The sequence below is a fragment of the Miniopterus natalensis genome, chromosome 7 (genome assembly GCF_054644295.1).
Source record: "Miniopterus natalensis isolate mMinNat1 chromosome 7, mMinNat1.hap1, whole genome shotgun sequence".
Classification (NCBI taxonomy): Eukaryota; Metazoa; Chordata; class Mammalia; order Chiroptera; family Miniopteridae; genus Miniopterus; species Miniopterus natalensis.
The window spans coordinates 4,435,845-4,454,819 of NC_142087.1; positions in this window are offsets into that span (position 1 = coordinate 4,435,845).

Consider the following 18,975-nt stretch of genomic DNA (forward strand, 5'->3'; position numbering starts at 1 on the left):
AACCAATCGCAAAGCCCCCCAGAGAAGGCTGCTTAATATGTGATGGTCCATTATCAGATGGCATATTCTACAGCTGTAAAAAAAAAAAAGAAAAAAAAAAGATTGCTTTGACATTTCCAGCACGGAAAAAGTCTAAGAAATATTAAGAAAAAAAGTTACAAAATCACATCTACAATAAAGCTAATATTCCTATTTGCACTGTTTGAAATGGTTTGTGTGCATTAGCTCAGTGAAACTCACAACCTTCCTAAAAGGTTATAGATGTGGAAACCCAGGCCCAGAGAAGTTAAGTAATTTTCCTAGGGACACACAGCAGGGAAACAGCAGAATTGGGTTTTTTGAATGTAGGCAGTCTGGCTCCAGAGTCCAAGATTTTAACCGCCAAGTTAAACTACCTCTCATTTGATTTTGGAGTCTATATTTATGTATATACATATAATGTAGAAAAAAATCATGGGGCAAACACAAAACTCTTACTAATGGTTATCTCAGATGCAGGTGAAAGATAGGAGACGTTAGCTTTGAATCTTTTTTTTTTTTTTTTTAAGTATATCTTTATTGACTTCAGAGAGAGGAAGGGAGAGGGAGAGAGAGAGATAGAAACATCAATGATGAGAGAGTCATCAATTGGCTGCAGCCTGAAACCTGGGCATGTGCCCTGACCGGGAATCGAACCCTGATCTCCTGGATCCTAGGTCGATGCTCAACTGCTGAGCCACGCCCGGCTGGGCAGCTTTGAATCTTATATAATTTGATAAAGTGTGAATTCTTAATAATGAGTATGTGTTATTTTAATAAGAAGAAATGAGCCCGGCAGGGTGAAGCTCAGCAGTTCAGGAGATCGCGGTTCAATTCCTGGTCAGGGCACATGCCCGAGTTGCAGCTCGATTCCCCAGCCAGAGGTGTTCAGGAGGCAGCAGATCAATGAGGGCTCTCTCATCATTGATGTTTCCATCTCTCTCTCCCTCTCCCTTCATCTCTTTGAAATCAATAAAAGATATATTAAAAGGAAGAAATGAGAAAAATACTTTATTAAGTACTTACTGTATAGCAGGTCCTATGCTAGACACCTTCAAGGCACTTAACTCTCCAGCAGCCCTGTTATTACACCATTCTACAGATGAGAAAACTGATGTTGGGAAAGGTGCAGGGACCTGACCAAGCTTGCTGAGCTCCAACGCCCTGCGGCCAGAATTCAAACCTGGGTCCCCAGAGCAGGATTATACCAAATACTGTGTTGCTCTGTGCCTTGCGTGTCTTCTCTAGCGCCCTGCAGAACTGTAGTGCATGTTTTCTAGTCAATCATCTGTTGTGGGGCATTTAGATTACCAAAAGGGGCTCACGGTGTTTGCAGCTAGGGCACAGGGGACGTCACTTGGCCCGGGGCGCAGGGCGAGGTGAAGGGTCGAGGCCGTGGCTGGGTCCCACGGCTTGTACCGTTTTCTCCGCGGCCCCTTCCTCAGATTCCAAGCCCGGAAGGAGCCTCCTCGCGGTGAAGGGGCCGGGCTCTCCGCCCCTCCTCCCGATCCCTGGAGGACCCTCGGGGCCTGCTGCCGCAGGCGGCGCCATCTGTGCCGCGCAGGTGTGCCCGCCCCTGCCCAACCTGGGCCTGCGAACACTGGGCCGATTGTGGCCCCGCGAGCCCGGCGGGGCAGCTGCGCCCTGGCTGCCATCTGCCCGCACAAGGCCAAGGGGGAGGCTGGGGCTGGGGTGGGGGTGGGGCTGGGGCTGGGGGTGGGGGTGGGGGGCGGCGCTGGGAGGGGCCGCCGGGACGCACCCTCGTCGGGCCCCATTCAAGCGCTGCCAAGGCCTAATTGATGAGAAATGGCCCCAAGCAGGTGCGAACCTGTCTCCGGAGGCGGCGGGGCGGGAGGGGGTGGTTGCTCAGTGCAAGAGCAGCTGTCGAAGGGTCATTACCGCGGAGGCCTCCCCGGGGCATTCCAGCCCGGAGGGGGGGCGAGGGTGGAGCCAGAGAGCGAGCGATGGAAGGAAGATAGAAGGAAAAGTGGTGGCCAGGGGATGGGGAGGGGACCCCTAGCCTCTCTGTCGCACCTAGAGTCTCCTCCCGCCAGGACCTTAGATCTCCAAGGAGGTCATTAGCTCCTGTGACCTTTCTCATTGGAGAAGATTGAAGTCGGGTGGGACCAGCGTCACACCCAAGGACACGCGGCAAGTGGCAGTGCCACCGGGGACTCCCAATCCAGGGATGTCCCCAAGAGATTCTCAGTGGTACTGAGTGACCCCCTCCATTTATATTTTATTTATTTTGCTACTTCACGTATGTATATGAAATGCTGTAGGAGGGTTTTGAAATTCTGTTCTATTTTACACGTTTATATTTACTGCATCAACCTTTTTGAGCATACCTTTTCCGCCAAATACCAATCAGAATGCAATCAAATTGTGCTTTTTCCTCAGATGTTTACAGGGCTGATTTGTACAACTATAGTCTGTAAGCCTTGCCGAGAGGTGGGCCAGTAATGTGGCAGAGTGCCCCGTTGGGTGGTGAGCCGCTCCTCTCTATGGCAAGCCTCCTGTTTGCATGAGTTGCTGCTCCTTGGTCCTTGTGACTGAGAGGAGAGCTCATTTAGATGTAATTTCCAAAGACCCAAGATATGATCCTTCTCAGCAGTGCAACTCAGGGACAAGGGATCTTCTGGATCCCATCCCTCACTTCTTAAAACACCTCTTCATTAGACTGCACCAGGGGCCAGCTGAATGGAACCCACATTCTCAGTGTCAAAGACACAGTGCCAGGTTTTCACCTGCAGCAGCATCTCCCAGCAGCAGTCAGAGTGATCTTTTCAAAATGAAAATCAAAGCTTGTCCCCCCCACTGCTGAAAACCCTCTAAAAATTCCCTATTCACAAGAATAAAATTTTGACCCCTACCATGGCCCATGGGTCAGGGTGGTCTTGCTTGAGGACACCTCTTTTTTCTTGATATGTATTAATCCTGCTACATTCGGGCAGTCTTCCACAATAAAGTGCCCACTCAGTGCCAGGCACTGCTCTAAACTCTTGGAAAACAGCAGTGAACAAAACAACCAAAAGTCCCATCTGCACAAGGCTGGCATTTCAGAGGGAGAGACAGACAAGAAACAAATAAATTATAATAGTGTGGCTAACTCTCTGTCCTTCAAAATCATCACAGTTGCCCTTTCTTGGGGCCTTTGCATATGCTATTCCCATTGCCTATCACACTGTTCCTTAGAAATTCACATGCTTGGAATCTTCAGATCTTTGTCCAATGTTGTCTTCTGAGTGAGAACCTATCCTACCCCTCCCCATCCATTGCCAGCAGGTCAACACTTTTGGAGCCATTCACCCCCCCAGAAGGGCCTTCTTAGCCTCCAAACACCCAGAGCTGCTCCAATTTGGGCCCTATTTTCCTAGGACATGAGTGTTCAGTGCAGAAGAGAGAGATGCATAATTGATGAGACTCCAAGCCTGGCTGGCTGAAGAGGTCAATTAATTATTAAATATAGACTCAACGGGGAGAAATTTCATTATGGGGTCATTTAATTAAGTGGGAGGCTAGAGGGACATTCCAAGATGGGATTTCACAGGCTCTTGTTTCTGAGTTTGGTTCTGCACCCAGAAATAGGCAATGGCTCTTAAACCTGGAATCTTTGTATGAATCCACCCTCCCCACCCCTTCTCCCTCCCTCCCTCCCTCCCTCCCTCCCTCCCTCCCTCCCTCCCTCCCTCCCTCCCTCCCTCCCTTCCTTCCTTCCTTCCTTCCTTCCTTCCTTCCTTCCTTCCTTCCTTCCTTCCTTCCTTCCTTCCTTCCTTCCTTCCCTATCTCCTCCCTCCCTCCCAACCTTCCTTCCTTCCCTATTTCCTTCCTCCCTCCCAACCTTCCTTCCTTCATTATTTCAAATATATTATTCATTGAGCATTTTGCATGAACCAGGCATTGTTTTAAACATCAGGGCTACAATGGTGAAAAAACAGATTAATTCTACTAGGGAGACAAGTAGTAACCAAGTAAAGGAATAAATAAACAGAAGATATCGCATAGGTGTGACTGCCCTGCCAAGCTGAAAAGCAGGCTGATGGGAGACCATCTAGCTCAGCTCATCAAGATGGTCCCTCTGAGGAGTCAGTATTTGAACTGAATCCTGAATCATGAGAAGGAAACTGTTGTATGACAATCAGGCAGGAGAGCACTTGAGGCAGAGGGCACAGGAAGTGCAAAGGCCCAGCAAGCTGGGTGAGCTTCAATGGCTGGATTGTAGTGGGAGAGGGAATGCAAGGTAGGATTTGAAGTTCAAAAGGTGGGCAGTGCCTAATAGATGACTGATAGGCAGGGGTTTCTTTTTCCATAGGCACCGGGGTAAACTGCCTACCACTCATTGTACTAGTCAGGGCCCTTTTCAGCTGTATGTGATGGAAATCCAATTCAAGCTGTCTTATTTGAAACTGAGGAATATATTGGATCATGTTTCTAAAACAACAAAAACAAAAACAACAGAGGTAATGGGCTTCAGGCATGGTTAAATCCAGCAGCTCAGAAGATGCTGATATAATAATGAATCTGTGAGTCCCCCTCCCCTCCCCTCCTCTCTCCTCTGCTCCCTCTTCTCCTCCTTTCCCTTCTCCTCCCCTCCTCCCTGTTTCCTTTCTCAAGTGGGCTTTCCTCACATCATGGCCAAGGTGGCCTCCAGCACTTCCACGCTTTATTCTCCAAGCTCGGAAACCTCAGAAGAAAGAGAACACCTCTTCCTGAAAAGTTCCAGCTCCTATCCCGCTTACAGTTTTCCCAGATAACCTGGTCAGTTGCCCATCACTGGCAGTGAGTGTGGGTTACTCCAATGGGTCAGGACTTGGAGTGGAGGACAGATGGATCCCACAGACTAGGAGTGGGGGAGGGACGGATCCCCAGATGAAAACGGGGGTTCTATGGGCAGAAGAAGAAAAATGGATTCTGAGCAGACATAAACAACAGATGTCCGTTACTCCCCTTGGACAGACAATCTCTTCTTTGTCCACAAAAGGCTGCTGTTTTGAAGAACCCGTCAGGAGGAATTACCCCATCTTGACAATGGGCATGCGTGAGCTGCGGCCACTGACATAAATCCTGATCACACAGGATTAGCAGGCACGAGTTTTGAGTCAGAAAGGCAGCATGGAAAATTGGGAAGCGCTTAAGCCTTGGGGCCAACAAACTAGAATTCAAGGCGAAGAGCTTTGAAAAAGACAAAGGGAAATCGCAAGTGGACGAGAGGAAAACCCACTGAAAGGAGTCATGGATTTTGGGGCACTTAACAATGAAAGCTCAGAATGTTGAAAGTAATTAAAAATTGATAAAGCAGTGTTTTCTGGGGGGAGCGGACTCTGATGCAGCCATTCTGAAGAGTAAACAGGAACCGCTGAGCCAAAGGGTAGGACCCACCCTCCTCCTAGGTGTCAATCCCAGACAGATTCCTGTGGGGTCCATAAGGGCACCTGATTAAGGATGTCATCCCAGCATCGGTGGTGGTGGAGAGGGGAGGGAGGGTACCTGAGTGTCCATTATGGATAAAATGTGGGTGGAAGCTCATGGCTCTGAGCAGCCGTTAGGCAACGGCTGAGGCAGAAACACCACCACATGGCCGCATCCTAAGAACCTAGTCCTGTGTAGAGTGAAAGATGTGAGAGCTATACAGCACCACACCATTTACAGAAGCTTCAGATATATATCGATGCAAAATAATACAAATTGTGTAGGAACACATGTAAGCCAAAGAGACATCTGAAACACACCCAAGTGGTTGCCGATGTATCATTGTAGAAGGGTGAACTTTAATCAGAAATGGACATTTGGAATTTTAGAAAATAAAAGGCAAATAGCTTTAACTTTTGGAAATGCTGGTTTCCTAGCATAGCGATTGTTGGAAAATTTGAGGAGAGAGCTCTGAAGCTTCCGGTGTACGGCTGGTCTCTTTCATCGTCTCCTTACAATGAAGCTTCAGGTGTTGGGGAAGGACAGGCAACCTGGCCATGGATGCTTCTCTTGAGCTACTTTCCAGCTACTTCTAGAAGCTGGTGTTTCAATGCACCCGGGCACTGTCCCGGATCGGACCATCCTTGAACTCCACATGAATTCCCCAAGAAGGACATTTGTCAACTCTGCCAATCTGGACAGTGTGGGCTTAGTCCAGGCCACTCTGGGTCTGGAGGGGCTGGTGGTGTTTTGTTTCCAGTCCTGTGTTTTCTAAAGTACAAAAACAATACATATTCATTATGAATTACAAACAAATAAACAAACAAACAAACACCCTTATCTTACCTCCTGCAGGCAATGACATCGACAGTTTGGTGTTTGCTTTCAGACCATTCTCCGTGCCTACACACATGGCTAATTTTACTTTTTACAACTAATGAGATGATACCCTGTGTGTCTGTCAAGATCCCGCAGTAAACAGATGGCACATTCAGTCTGAGTAATAGGGGGGAGTTTAATGAATGAAATATTTACAAAGGTGTGGGGGCTGGGAAAGCAGTAAAGAGTGAGCCACAGGGATGCAGGGAGGGGGCGGTCACCAGACCAGACTGGGAGACTGTGGTCCTCAGTAGAAGGACACAGGGAATCCTTTGTGCCTGGCTGGGGGTAAGGGGGATAAAAATCCTGCCCTCACTCTGCTTCTGCCCCCCATCACCTGCTGGGGCCTCCCCCCTCCATGGGTCATCCTTCAGGGTGGATTTGGAGGTGTAGCTGAGGAGGCCCATGTTACCTGCCTCCCTAGACCTCTTCCTTCCGTCCGCTTGCACAGGAGGGGTGTCGGGGCTTTGGGAAATAAGTTTTATTAAGAGCCAACATGATTTACTGCTGGCAAGACTGTGCGGTATGAAAGAAGGAAGGGACACAAGGATAACCTTGAGATTGTGGGACTGGATGTTGAGGCCGTCAACAGGTCTGGGGCTTAGGCAGAGGGGGTGGAATCAAGAAATCAGTCTGGCCCAGCCGGGCGTGGCTCAGCGGTTGAGCATTGACCTGGGATCCAGGAGATCAGGGTTCGATTCCCGGTCAGGGCACATGCCCGGGTTGTGGGCTTGATCCCCAGTCGGAGGTGTGCAGGAGGCAGCAGATCAATGACTCTCTCATCATTGATGCTTCTATTTCTCTCTCTCCCTCTCTCTTCCTCTCTCTGAAATCAATAAAAATATATTTAAAAAAAAAAAAAAAAAGAAATCAGTCCTCTCTGGCTCTGCCCGGCAATGAGATGCATTATCTGCAGCTTCCTAAACCTTTTCTTGCATGAGCGTCTTCCCCAGACTTGTCCCGCTGAGGCTGGGCAGAGAGCCCCGGAGCCGCTGGGTGGGCCCGAGGGGTCTCACCAAGTTGCTTCTCAGGGTGAAATTGACAAGGTCAGGTGCGCGAATGCTGTAAATAATAGAGGGGACACATCAGAAATGACAGGCATAACCAAACCAGAAAATCCTCATTTCTAACCAGATACATTAAGTATCTGTTTTTCGTCTCTGCCCCAAGGATGTGCACAGCTGTCTGGCATTTGCAGACCGGCTCAGGCTGCTTAACTCCCACCTGCTTTCCTCGGGTCAGTCCTCTTTGGTGAACTTGGATGTTTGTGCCACTGCTACCAGGAGCCTAGATCTGCTGAGCCAGCGAGAGATTTCTGCAGAAGAGGGGTCCTGGTTTTGTTGAAGGGACACTGGAAGGGGTGCCCGATTGAACTGGTTCAAAGGCAAATCTAGGATCCGCTGTCTGATGGAAGAGTGGAAAGAGTCCCCTCCTCTCTTCAGCAAGCTGAGGAACTGGGGCTAGGTCAGCAACAGCGGAGTTCCGAGTGGGAAGTAATGGGAAGAAAGAGCGAGCCATTTTTACCTGTTTGGTTGGTTTGCATTTTGGGGGTAGAATCCATAAGAAGTAAAAATTAAATAATTTTAATGGCAGATACTGTTGGTTGCATTGACTACCCAATAGCCATTCCCCTTCTTTCTAGCTCTCATAACTCTGCTTTCGTTCCGAGGCACTGGGTCCACTTCCATAGTATGAGTCAGTTGATACAAGCCAATCAGGGCAACTCAGTCTTCCTTGGACAGTGATTGGACTATGTGTGGACATGTGACCTTGTGTATGTGTCACTGGCCATGTAATAAAAGACATTTCTGTGACAGATAGATGATAGATAAATAGGTAGATAGATGATAGATAGACAGATAGATAGATAGATAGATAGATAGATAGATAGATAGATGATAGATAGATGATTGATAGATTTTGCTGTTTCTACTTAGAATGATGAGTGTGATGCTCGGAGCCATGGCAACTATATTATAGGGTGGGGGAACCCAAGAAAATCACAGAAGCACAGACTCTGAGTCCTGACATTGCAGAATGATTGAACCAACCTTGAAACCACTTTCATTTAGACCAGGATTTCTCAATCTCAGCACTATTAACATTTTGGAGCAGATAATTCTTTGTTGTGGGGGCTGTTTTGTGCATTGTAGGATATTTAACAGCATTTCTGGTCTCCACCCACCAAATGCCAGTAGCACCCATACTCCTGTCATGACAATAAAAAAAGTCTCCACAGACATTATCAAATGTCTCCTGGTGGGCAAAATAATCCATAGTTGAGGATGACTGCTCTAGAAATGTTGTAAAATGCTATAATTATATAGATCGCTTACTCCACTGCCGTTTGGGAATTTGGGTTTTTGCAGCCTCAGCTACAAGTCAGACATAGTCCTGGTCCTCATGTAGCTCGAAGTCTGGTAGTAGAGACAGAATGACTCGTTCATATTTTTGTTCGTGTGTTCATTTATTCAAACAGATATTTACGAAGCCCTAACTGTGTCTTACACCCTGATCTAGGGGCTGGAAATATCACAGGGAACATAACAAGGTTCATGCTCTTAAGAATCTGACGTTTCCGTGGGGCAGACGGTAAGAAAGCATGTGCAATGGTCAGGTGGTGATACCAGCGGGGAAGAAACAAAGTAGGGTGCAGAAATAGAAGGTGCCGCAGAGGGATCTTCTCTGACAGGTGACATTTGAGTGCAAGTGCCATTGACTGAGACGGGGAAAACTTTTGTGGGAAAAGCAAGTTTGGGAGTGCAAAACGAAGAATTTTTTTCAGACATGTTAATCTGAGATGTTTACTAGATAACCAGTGGAGGTGCGGGGCCAGCAGTTGGAGATAGGGCTCTGCAGAAACACGCGCATTAGTCCCCACCTTATCCCCAGGGGATACCCCCAGTAGATCCCTGAAACCATGAATGGTACCAAACCCTATAAATACTATGTTTTTTCTATAAACACATACCTATGATAAAGTTTTATTTATAAATTAAGCACAGTATGAGATTAACATTAACTAATAAAATAGAACAAATATTGTAATAACAAATACTGTAATTAAAGTTATGTGGTCTCTCTCTCTCTGATGACAAATCTGATAACCAAGGCGGCTACTAGGTTACTAACTCTTAGGTGAGTGTGCTACACAGTCACCCTGAGCTCCCCAATGCGATTAAACTCCAATTGCCCACTGTGGAAACCTGCTGTATACCACACCCTGGGGGGGGTCACCTTCCTTCCCATGTCACTCCCCAACTCCCTTCCTGGTGTTTCCCATACTTCCCAAATACACTTCTTGCTCTAGAATCCCTTTCTCAGGGTCTGCTTCTGGGGAGACCCAACCGAAGGCACTCAAAGGTCCTGAGCACCAAACTGGGGCCTAAACAAGCATACCAGCAAATCAACAAGAAAATCGACAGATAATGCTGATGCCGCTAAGAGATAAACAGAGTGACACTTTAGAAGATGTGTGAGGGGGGAAGGCTCACATAGTCAGGGTGGTCAGGCAAGGCTTCTCTGAGCTGGTATCAGCCACGACGAGCTCTGGGGAAGGGTCTCCAGGCCCAGAGCACGGTTAGTGCAAAGGCTGCTGGTTGGCAAGGGGAAAGCTGGGCATGTTGGAGGAGCAGAGAGGAGTGAGTGTGACAGAGCCCTCAGATAAAAGCAACAGGTAAGAAATGAGGTCAGAGAGGCTGCAGTGGCCAGAATGAAGAATGAATGAGTGAGTGAGTGAGTGAGTGAATGAATGAAAAAACAAGCAGGTGACTTAGAGCTATAGAAATTCAAGAGGAGACTGTCTGGGGCAGATCTATCCCAGCCCCTGACAGGAGAGGGGAGTCTGCCGTCTAGAATGGCAGCAGGAACCCTTCAGAAATGTTGCAGCTGGACCAGAAGTACTGCTTGTTGCTTTCATAACTGTTTGGAGGCTGGGAGGCGGAGGAAGGTTGCCAGACAAGGTGGGGAGAAGGAGAGGGGAACCCCCAACTGCCTGCCCCACCAGAGCCTGAAAATCTGACAGCATCTGTCACCAGGAAATCACATGTAATCACCTTAAGGAATAAAAATCTGGTTGGGGAAGCACTTAGAGCTGAGCAGAGTGGGTGAGTGGGAGAGCCTGGCCTGCTCCTGTAGGGGGAGGAGAGGCTGCTCCCAGGGGGTGGGGTGCCTCTGGAGACCCCTGCAGCCCAGCTGCTAGGGGCCCGGCGCGGAAGGGCGTCTCAGGAAGTGCTGTTTGTTAAATGATTTTCGGGGAAACCTCCTCACTCTGTGTCGCTGTGCTTAAACGCCCACCACTGGAGTCACGCCTTTGGGCTTGAGCTGTCCTACCAGAGACCCTGTAAGTACACAACACAGAAGAGAGAAGCACGTTGGCACCTGCCAAAATCTTCATCCAGAATCTGTTGGTTGCCAGAGGAACCCATGAGGGGATGGGACACGGATATTTTTCGATATGCTAAAGGCATGTGACTAGAATTACCATGGACTTGCGATGGTACGAAGAAAAATGCAATTCAAACAGGCTTAAACACAAAAGGAATTTATTGGTATTTTTGGTAACTTTTTTATTGTAGTAAAAAATATATAACATAGAAATTACCATTTTAACCATTTTTAAAATGTGCAGTTCGGTGGCATTAAGTACATTTCACGATGTGGTGCAGCCCTCACCACATCCATTTCCAGAACATTTCCATCGTCCCAAACAGAAACTCTGTGCCCGTTCCCCAGTGACTCCCCGAGGAATCCTTGGGGACTGAACAAGAGCAGGAGAGTGAGCGGGTTATTGCAGGTGCTCACGCCAGTTCGGTTCTCATTCATGCCTCCTCCAGTTGAACCTGAGGCGGGGCTTCCTTTGGGGTTGTCAGGATGGCTGACCGAGCTCCAGCCTGATATTCTCACAGCACCAGGTCCAGAGGGAGAGAGAGACAAGCACCCTTGACAGCTGCTCAAGCCAAAGCCGTGGGATTTGCTTGGATCGGCCTCTCTGGCTTGGCTGAATTCATGTCACTGTGGACTAAATGCTTGCGTCCATCCAAATTCACTTGTTGAAACCGAACCCCCGTCGTGATGGTGCTAGGAGGTGGGCCTTTGGAAAGTGATTGGGTCAGGAGGGTGCAGCCCTCACCACTGGGTTCAGTGCCCTTGTAAGAAGAGGCATGAGGCAGCTGGCTTCCTTTTTCACTGCTCTCTACCATGTGAGGGGGAGAAGATGGCTGGCTGCAAACCAGGAGGTAGGCTCTCATCAGGTATTGGATTTGACGGCATCGTGATCTTGGACTTCTCAACTTCCAGAAGGGTGAAGAATATATTTTGTTTAAAGAATGTTGTTATAATAGCCCGAGCTAAGACACATGTGATCCCCTGAACCAATCCCTGTGGTCAGGGGCACTGATGACCCCTTTGGCTTGTGGACTGAGAGAGCCAGAGAAGGTGGCTTCCCAGAGGAAAATCAGGGGTTATGTTATCTGGTGAAAGCCTGCTGTTTGGCAAAAATAACACACGGTCACTGTACCCTACACTTCAAGCCATCTTTCGGGAGTGAGCAGATGACTCCATCCAGGCCAGCAAGTGTCATCCCAGAATTCTTGCTGCAGTGCAATAAACTTGGGTTGCTAAGCTAATTGAATGAAAGACCCAAGGCACATGAGGCCACCATGCAAAGAGGGCCTCCCAGGTCTGAAGCCAAAACCAAGGAAATCAGAGCTAAAAGATGGAGTCCTGATAACATTGGTGAGTCCCTGGGTCCGGCCCAGCTTGAAGCTAGTTTTACTTGTGGGGATATTACAGTGATGTGAGCCAATGAATTTGCTTTTTGGCTTAAGCCAGTCTGAGGATTTATATTTTGTCACTTGTTATCCAAAGAGGATTAATACTAGTTCATGACCACAAATCATTTAAGAAGCATGAAGCTAGATAATTTTTAAACTCCCCTCCAGCCAAACATTCTAAAAAAACCTCCCTTCCAAAATTTGACAACAAAGAATTTTATATTGTCTTGGATATCTTGTCAAGCCTGTAAAATTTTTTTATAATCACCAACTCACTGTCCAACTTTAGCTACCACTCCAGCCCCTCTTCCTAGTCTGTCCTTCTGTCCCACCCCAGGGACAGAGGATTGGGAGTGCTGGGAGATGACTGGTGACAGCATCAGGAAATTCTAATAAGGTGACTTTGGAGCAGAGCCAGGAACGGGTGAGGGAGGGAGCCATGTAGGTTTCTAGAGGAAGTGCATTCCTGGCAGAGAGAACAGCATGTGCAAATATCCTGAGGCAGGTGTGAGCCTGCTGTGTTCATGGAGCCCGGTGAGCCTGGAGGGAAGAGCATGAGGGGTCGAGGGGTACAAGGTAAGGTCAGAGAGGAAATGAGGGAGGGGGCAAACTGTCTAGGGGGTTGGGTATTTATGTTAGCATGGTGTTTGGAGTTACACAGTTTTTTGGTCCCATAAATTTCCCCCCCTAGCTTTATTGAGATATGATTGACATATCGCATTGTGTAAGTTTAAGGCATACATGTGATGATTTGATCATGTATAGATTGTGAAATGCTTACCACAATGAGGTTAGTTAACACATCTTTCACCCCTCATAATTACAATGTTGTTAAGGTGAGAACATTGAGGCTCTACTCTCTTAGCAACTTTTAAAAAATATATACGTTTTTATTGATTTTAGAGAGAGAGAAAGGGAGAGAGAGAGAGAGAATCATTGATGAGAGAGAGACATCAATCAGCTGCAGCCCGCATGCCCCTACTGGGGAATCGAGCCTGCAACTCCGGCCTGTGCCCTGAATGGGAATCGAACCGACCACCTCTTGGTTCACGGGTGGACACTCAACCACTGAATCACACCAGCCAGGCTCCTTAGCAACTTCTAAGTACACAGTTGTGTTGACCATAGTCACCATGCTGTAAGAATTACACACACTCATAATCACACGCATATACCCAAACTCCCACAGGCCCTTATATACCCAGTCAGACCTCATACACATTGGCCTATGGACACGTGAACACACACACTCACACATGGACACACATCCGCACTTTTCCCCACACAAGCACGCCTACATCCTTCGCCTGGGTACGCATATTCCAATACACTTGCCCACATTCTCTATGACAAGTGCTCGTGCACACTAGCACACACACAGTCCCAAATACATGGGCACACTCATTTCTATTCACTCACACACACTCAGCAGTATCAGCCTGCCCACACACTCGCCACACACAGCCCCAGGTCCCTGGCCTGACACTCCTGCACACATGTACACATTGACTGCTCACACATCCACTTCGGGCACAGATCCAAACACACAAATAGCCACATTCTCGCCCGCTTACCACCATCACTCCTTTTTTTCTCCTTGGGGTTCATTAATCACGAGGTCAAGACAGGCGTTTAAAAATCATCCTGCTGTTACATTATCTCAGGGAAAGAAGGGGGAGGGGCGGTTTATTAAATTTGGAAGTGTGCTTCTCTGGGGAAACTCTGAAGAAGAAAGAAAGAACCCTCAACTGAAGATGGAAAGCTGAGCTCAGAGCAGGGATTATGGGGATCAGCCGAGATCATCCCCCTGCTTTCATTAACCCCAGAGTTTATTTTTCCCTCTCCTTCTTGACAAGTTCACGGGAGACTGACAGCCACAGCCGTAGGCTGCCAACTTGACCTCCCAAAGCAGAGTTCCTGTGGAGCCCCCTGGGGGCTGGGCTTCAGGGAGACCTGAGTTTTTAGTTCTGCCAGCAGAGTGGTTGACTAGTGCCCTCCCCCAATTCATGCCTACCTGGAACCTCAGAATGTGACCCGTTTTGGAAATAGGGTCTTTGCAGATGTAATTAATTAAGAATCTCATGATGGGCCCTAAATCCAATGACTCTAAGAAGGAGAAAGACACAGAGACTCAGGGAGAAGGCCTTGTGAAGACAAAGGCAGAGCTTGGAGGGATGCAGCTACACCCAAGGAACACCAAGGTTGCGGGGGCCACCAGCAGCTGGAGGAGGCAAGAAGGGTCCTCCCCTAGAGCCTTCGGAGAGAGAGCAGCCCTACCGACACCCTGGTCTTATATTTCCGGTCTCCAGCACTGTGAGAGAATAAATTCCTATTTTATGCCACCAAGTGTGTGGTAATTTGTTTCAGCAGCCGTAGGACACTAGTACAGATTTTAATTGACTGCGTGGACTTGGGCAAGCCCCGCACTCTGCTGGTCCTCAATTTGCTCACCTGTAAAATGGAATGCCCTTGGACATTGATTTAGTCAACAAAGGTGTGTTGGGCATCTCCTGTATGCCTGGCACTGGATGTACCACAGAAAGCCAAACAGACAGGAACCCCTGCTCCATGAAGCTGACATCCCAGAGGGTGGAGAAAGATCATAAAATGAAAATAAGTAAAATACCTGGTCTGTCAGGACACGATGAGGGTGCCAGCTTGGCCTGGCCTGCAGGAAGCCACCCTCAGCTCCAATTCCAAGTAGAATCATAACCACAAAGCCGGCCATTTCCTTTGATTGGACAAATAAACTCGAGAAGGGGGCTGTAGAGACCACAGAGGGCAGAGATGGATGGGGTCTGGTGAAGCTGAGCAGGGGGGAATGAAGGGGTCCCGCAAACTTCCCTATGCAGAAAGAAACTGGGGTGGCAAAGACACCTCTTTGGGTTCCTAATCAGCCACATGTCTCCCCCCAGGGTCTGACTCTCTCCTTCAGGTCACTGGGACACCGATATGGGGGGACATCTGGAGCATATTAGGATGGCATCAATCCCACATGGGGATGTTTTGACTGGACCCTTGGATGGGATTTCTTGAACATTAATGGTGTTTATTTTCCAATAAAGATTCTGAAGTCAAGATTGCCACCCTGGCCCCTTCCAGGGGGAGAGACGAGCCAGAAAGCCTGCCCCTGTGGCCCTGGGGTCTTTGGGTCTTCCAAAGAGGATGATGGAAGCATCAAGACATGGTGTAGCACCTTGTAGATGGTCAGAACCCAAGGTTGAGCCCAACTTGCTCATGATACACAGTCTCTGTTGCAGTTACAACACTGCCCTTGCAGCACAAAAGCAACCACAGACAATACATAAACAAATAGGGCTGTGTTTCAATAAAACTTTATTTGCAAAAACAGGCAGTGGGCCACAGTTTGCCAGCCCCTGCCTTGTGGCATCCCAGTGCTTACTATGAGATATTGGACATGGTGTGTGGTCAATACATATTTGCTGATTTGATTAATGATTCTCCCTACTCACTAGCTGTAAGACACTGAGCAAGTGACTTCCTCTCTGAGCCTTCATTTCCTCATTTGTAAAATAAAGAGATTGGAGCAGATGAGCTGTGATACTCTGTGGCTGGGAATTTCAAGGTGCCTACAGTGTTTCTGTATGATTTTACCTGAAAAGAGTGTGCGGTGTGTGTTCATGTTGTGCAAGGAGCTATGAGTTTTCTCGGTCCCCTTCTTTGATTCAACTTTATATTACTATTCCTTTATCTGAAAGCTCTGGTCATAAATTACCGTCGGTCTCTGACCTTCTCGGGCCTGTCTCCTAGTCTGGCTTCCACAGCCATGTATTATCAGGATATCCAGTCATAAGTGACAGAAACTTAATCTGGCTTAAGCATAAAGAAAATTTATTGGCTCATGAAACTAAAAAAAGCCACACACAGTATGGCTTCTAGAACATTTCGGTGCGAAACTAAGTTCAAACCTTCCAGATATAGTTGTCAAGGTAGGAGGAGGAAAACCATTTTTAACTTTGTTTATAGCTTTTACATATTAGAAATTTGGTATGTGGGTCTCCATTCATACTCTTGTCCTGGGCCCACAGGTGAGCTGGGCCAGGGGGGGTGACCTTCGGCCACCGTGGAGGGATGAGGGAGGCTGCTGGCAGCCCTGCCCGCCCTGGCTGTGAGGCCTGGATGCAAAATGAAGTCCTAGTCACAGGGCAGTTGTGAGAAGTGAGTGAGATAACGTGCACAAACGTGCTCTGAGAAATCCTATACAACGTTAGGAACTATTATTATTACTGGAAGTGATTAGAGGCGGACATGGTTTCATCACCCTCCTGCGAGATGGTGCCTGAAACCGAGAGGATCCTGGTGAATGTCTGACTGAAGGTGAACAGAGGAGAGCTGTGTGCAGACAAGAGATAAAGCAACAGGCTTGATGTGGCAGGAAATCTTAGGAGCTTCGTAAACATTTAGCTTGTTGAGCAGACGTCACCTGAGATCTACCTGTGCTAGAAGATTCTTGACGAGGCAAGCTGAGTGCCCTGGTATTTAGCCTGAAGCTCTCGGAAAAGGAGGGGTCTTCTCTATCTTGTCCCCTGTCCCTGGGGGAAAAATGATCGAGACAGAGGCTTGGAGCTGTGTGCAGAGGCAGGCGTGTGGAGATGAGTATAGAGAGAAGGAAAGAGGACAGTAGAGGTGGAGGAGGGGGTAGGAAAAGAGGAGAGAGGGAGGACTCCTACCATTTTACAGCTGGAAGGGAGTCCACAGATCCTGCCCAACCCCTCAGGAAGTGGAGGCTCAGAGTGGTCAAGCAATCTGCTGAAGGTCACACAGCTCAGTGTTGGCCTCAGAAAAGAAAGGTGAGCCAGCAAGGGAGAGCGATCTGCAGCAAGTGATAGCAGGGAGCAGCTGGAAGGTGGCAAAAGATACTCTCAGCAGACCCCCAGCCTGCAGGGTCGGCGCCCTATTGGGGTGATATGGCACGAAGGCAAGAATTTACTAAGCACCTTCACTGGGCCAACCTCCATACTGGCCACTTTTTTTACTGACTGACTGTTATTCTTGGGTTATTCTTGGTCCATACACTCAGGTATATTTTTGCTTTGTCTTGTTTTATTTATCACTCTCTTTTGGTCTTCAAGCCACATGCTATCTCAATGAATGGTTGGGAAAGCCTAACTCTGGCTGTTCCCATCTAAGTCCTGTGCAAATATCCTGTGGTCTGGGTTAGTTGAGTCACGGGGGGCCATTCTTACCAGTACAGTTTCCTCTTAATGAGATGTCCAGTTCCTACTTGATCCCTTTAGGACAGGAAACCCCAGTCATTCATGCCACTGTTAGGGCATGAAACCTTTGTTGAGATTAGAGACCCCTCTAACCAAGGCCTAGATTCCCTAGGTGCACTGAGCAGCCATCAGCTCTGAGAAGCAGGTATCAAGGGCACAGACTCTGGAGCCAGATCACCAGAATTTAAATCACAGCTCTGCCGCGTATTAGCTGGGCAAACTTGGCAACTGGCTTCACCTCTCTGTGCTTCTCTATGAAATGGAGATACAAAGTCATGGTATGAGTCCAAGACACTGAGTTCCTGGAATAGAAGAGGTGGAATAGGGAAAGAGGATAGTGTAGAAAGAAAAGAGGGGGGAGGGAGGTCCATCTCTCCTGTCTCCTGGAGTCTGGCCCTGCCTTTCCCCCAGCCCACCCTTGCCCTCAGCTGGCTTGCTCTTGCCCTCTGGACCCTCTGGCTGGCCCCTGGTGACTCTCTCATGCTCTCCTCTCTGACCCCCCTTGATATTGCTTCTCACTGACCAAGCCTCCCATGACCTTGGCCAGCTTCTTCAGCCAAGCCAGATTCTGAGCCCCAGTGTTATTGCACCCATTTGACAGGTCAGGAAGCCAGGCCCAGAAAGGGCTATGATTTGTCCTGGGTCCCACAATGAGGCAGGAGCAGGCTACAGACCCAGGTCTCCTGGTTCCCAGCCCCATGCTTCCTGCTCTTCCTGGCAAGAGAAACTGGCTGGGTGGTGGCTGAGCACCCAGAGCCTAGACCTGTGGGTCTCGATGGGGGGCAAGATTGCTCTGCAGAGAACATTTGGCAATGTCAGGAAATATTTTGGTTGTCACAAATGGAGGGGGCAGGGACACTAATTGGTACCTAGCGAGTGAAGCTCAGGAATGCTACCAAACAGTCCTACAATGCACAGGACAGCCCCACACGACACAGAGTTACCCGGCCCCGAACGACAAGAGGGCTGAAGCTGAGAAACCCTGGTCAAGGGCACATGTAAATTTAAACCTGTGACACATTCTTTAACCCCACGTTCCTTTTCTGGTGATAACGGTGATAATAACACCAGCAAGCTCATAGCATTTGGGGAGGATTACATGGCCTAATGCATGTAGGGAGCTGAAACTGGAAAGCTGGGGAGGGCCGTGCACTCCTACAGTGTCCCATAACTAAACTCTGGGAAGTGTGACAGAGGACCAGGATCACTGAAACTGAGCCCAAGTGACACACCGTATCTAACAGAGTTTTGAGTTCCTCCCCGCCTCCCCTCCAGCAGCATTTGAGACTCCGGGTGTTAATTTAAAAGGAGAAACTGCATTACCTGTTCTCTGCGCAGATCGGAGCCTCTGTTTTAATTTGCCTTCATTATCTCTTTCTCTTATTAAGAACGGCAAATCTGTTTTGTGTTTTCATTATTTCATTAGCTCGAGGAGGCTCATCAGTAATGTGGGGAGCTGCCAACATAAATAGCATTATTTTCATACAGGCGATGCAATAATTGACTTAAATCGCTATCCTGCGGAGGCGCAGCTCACAATTAGAGAAAGCGTGTGATTTGAAAACGAGTTACAATTGATTGGATTTCAGGGGAAACCAGGTTTGGAATGTGTTAATTGCATTCCGCCTAAACACCAGGCCTAAACGAAGCAGCCGGAG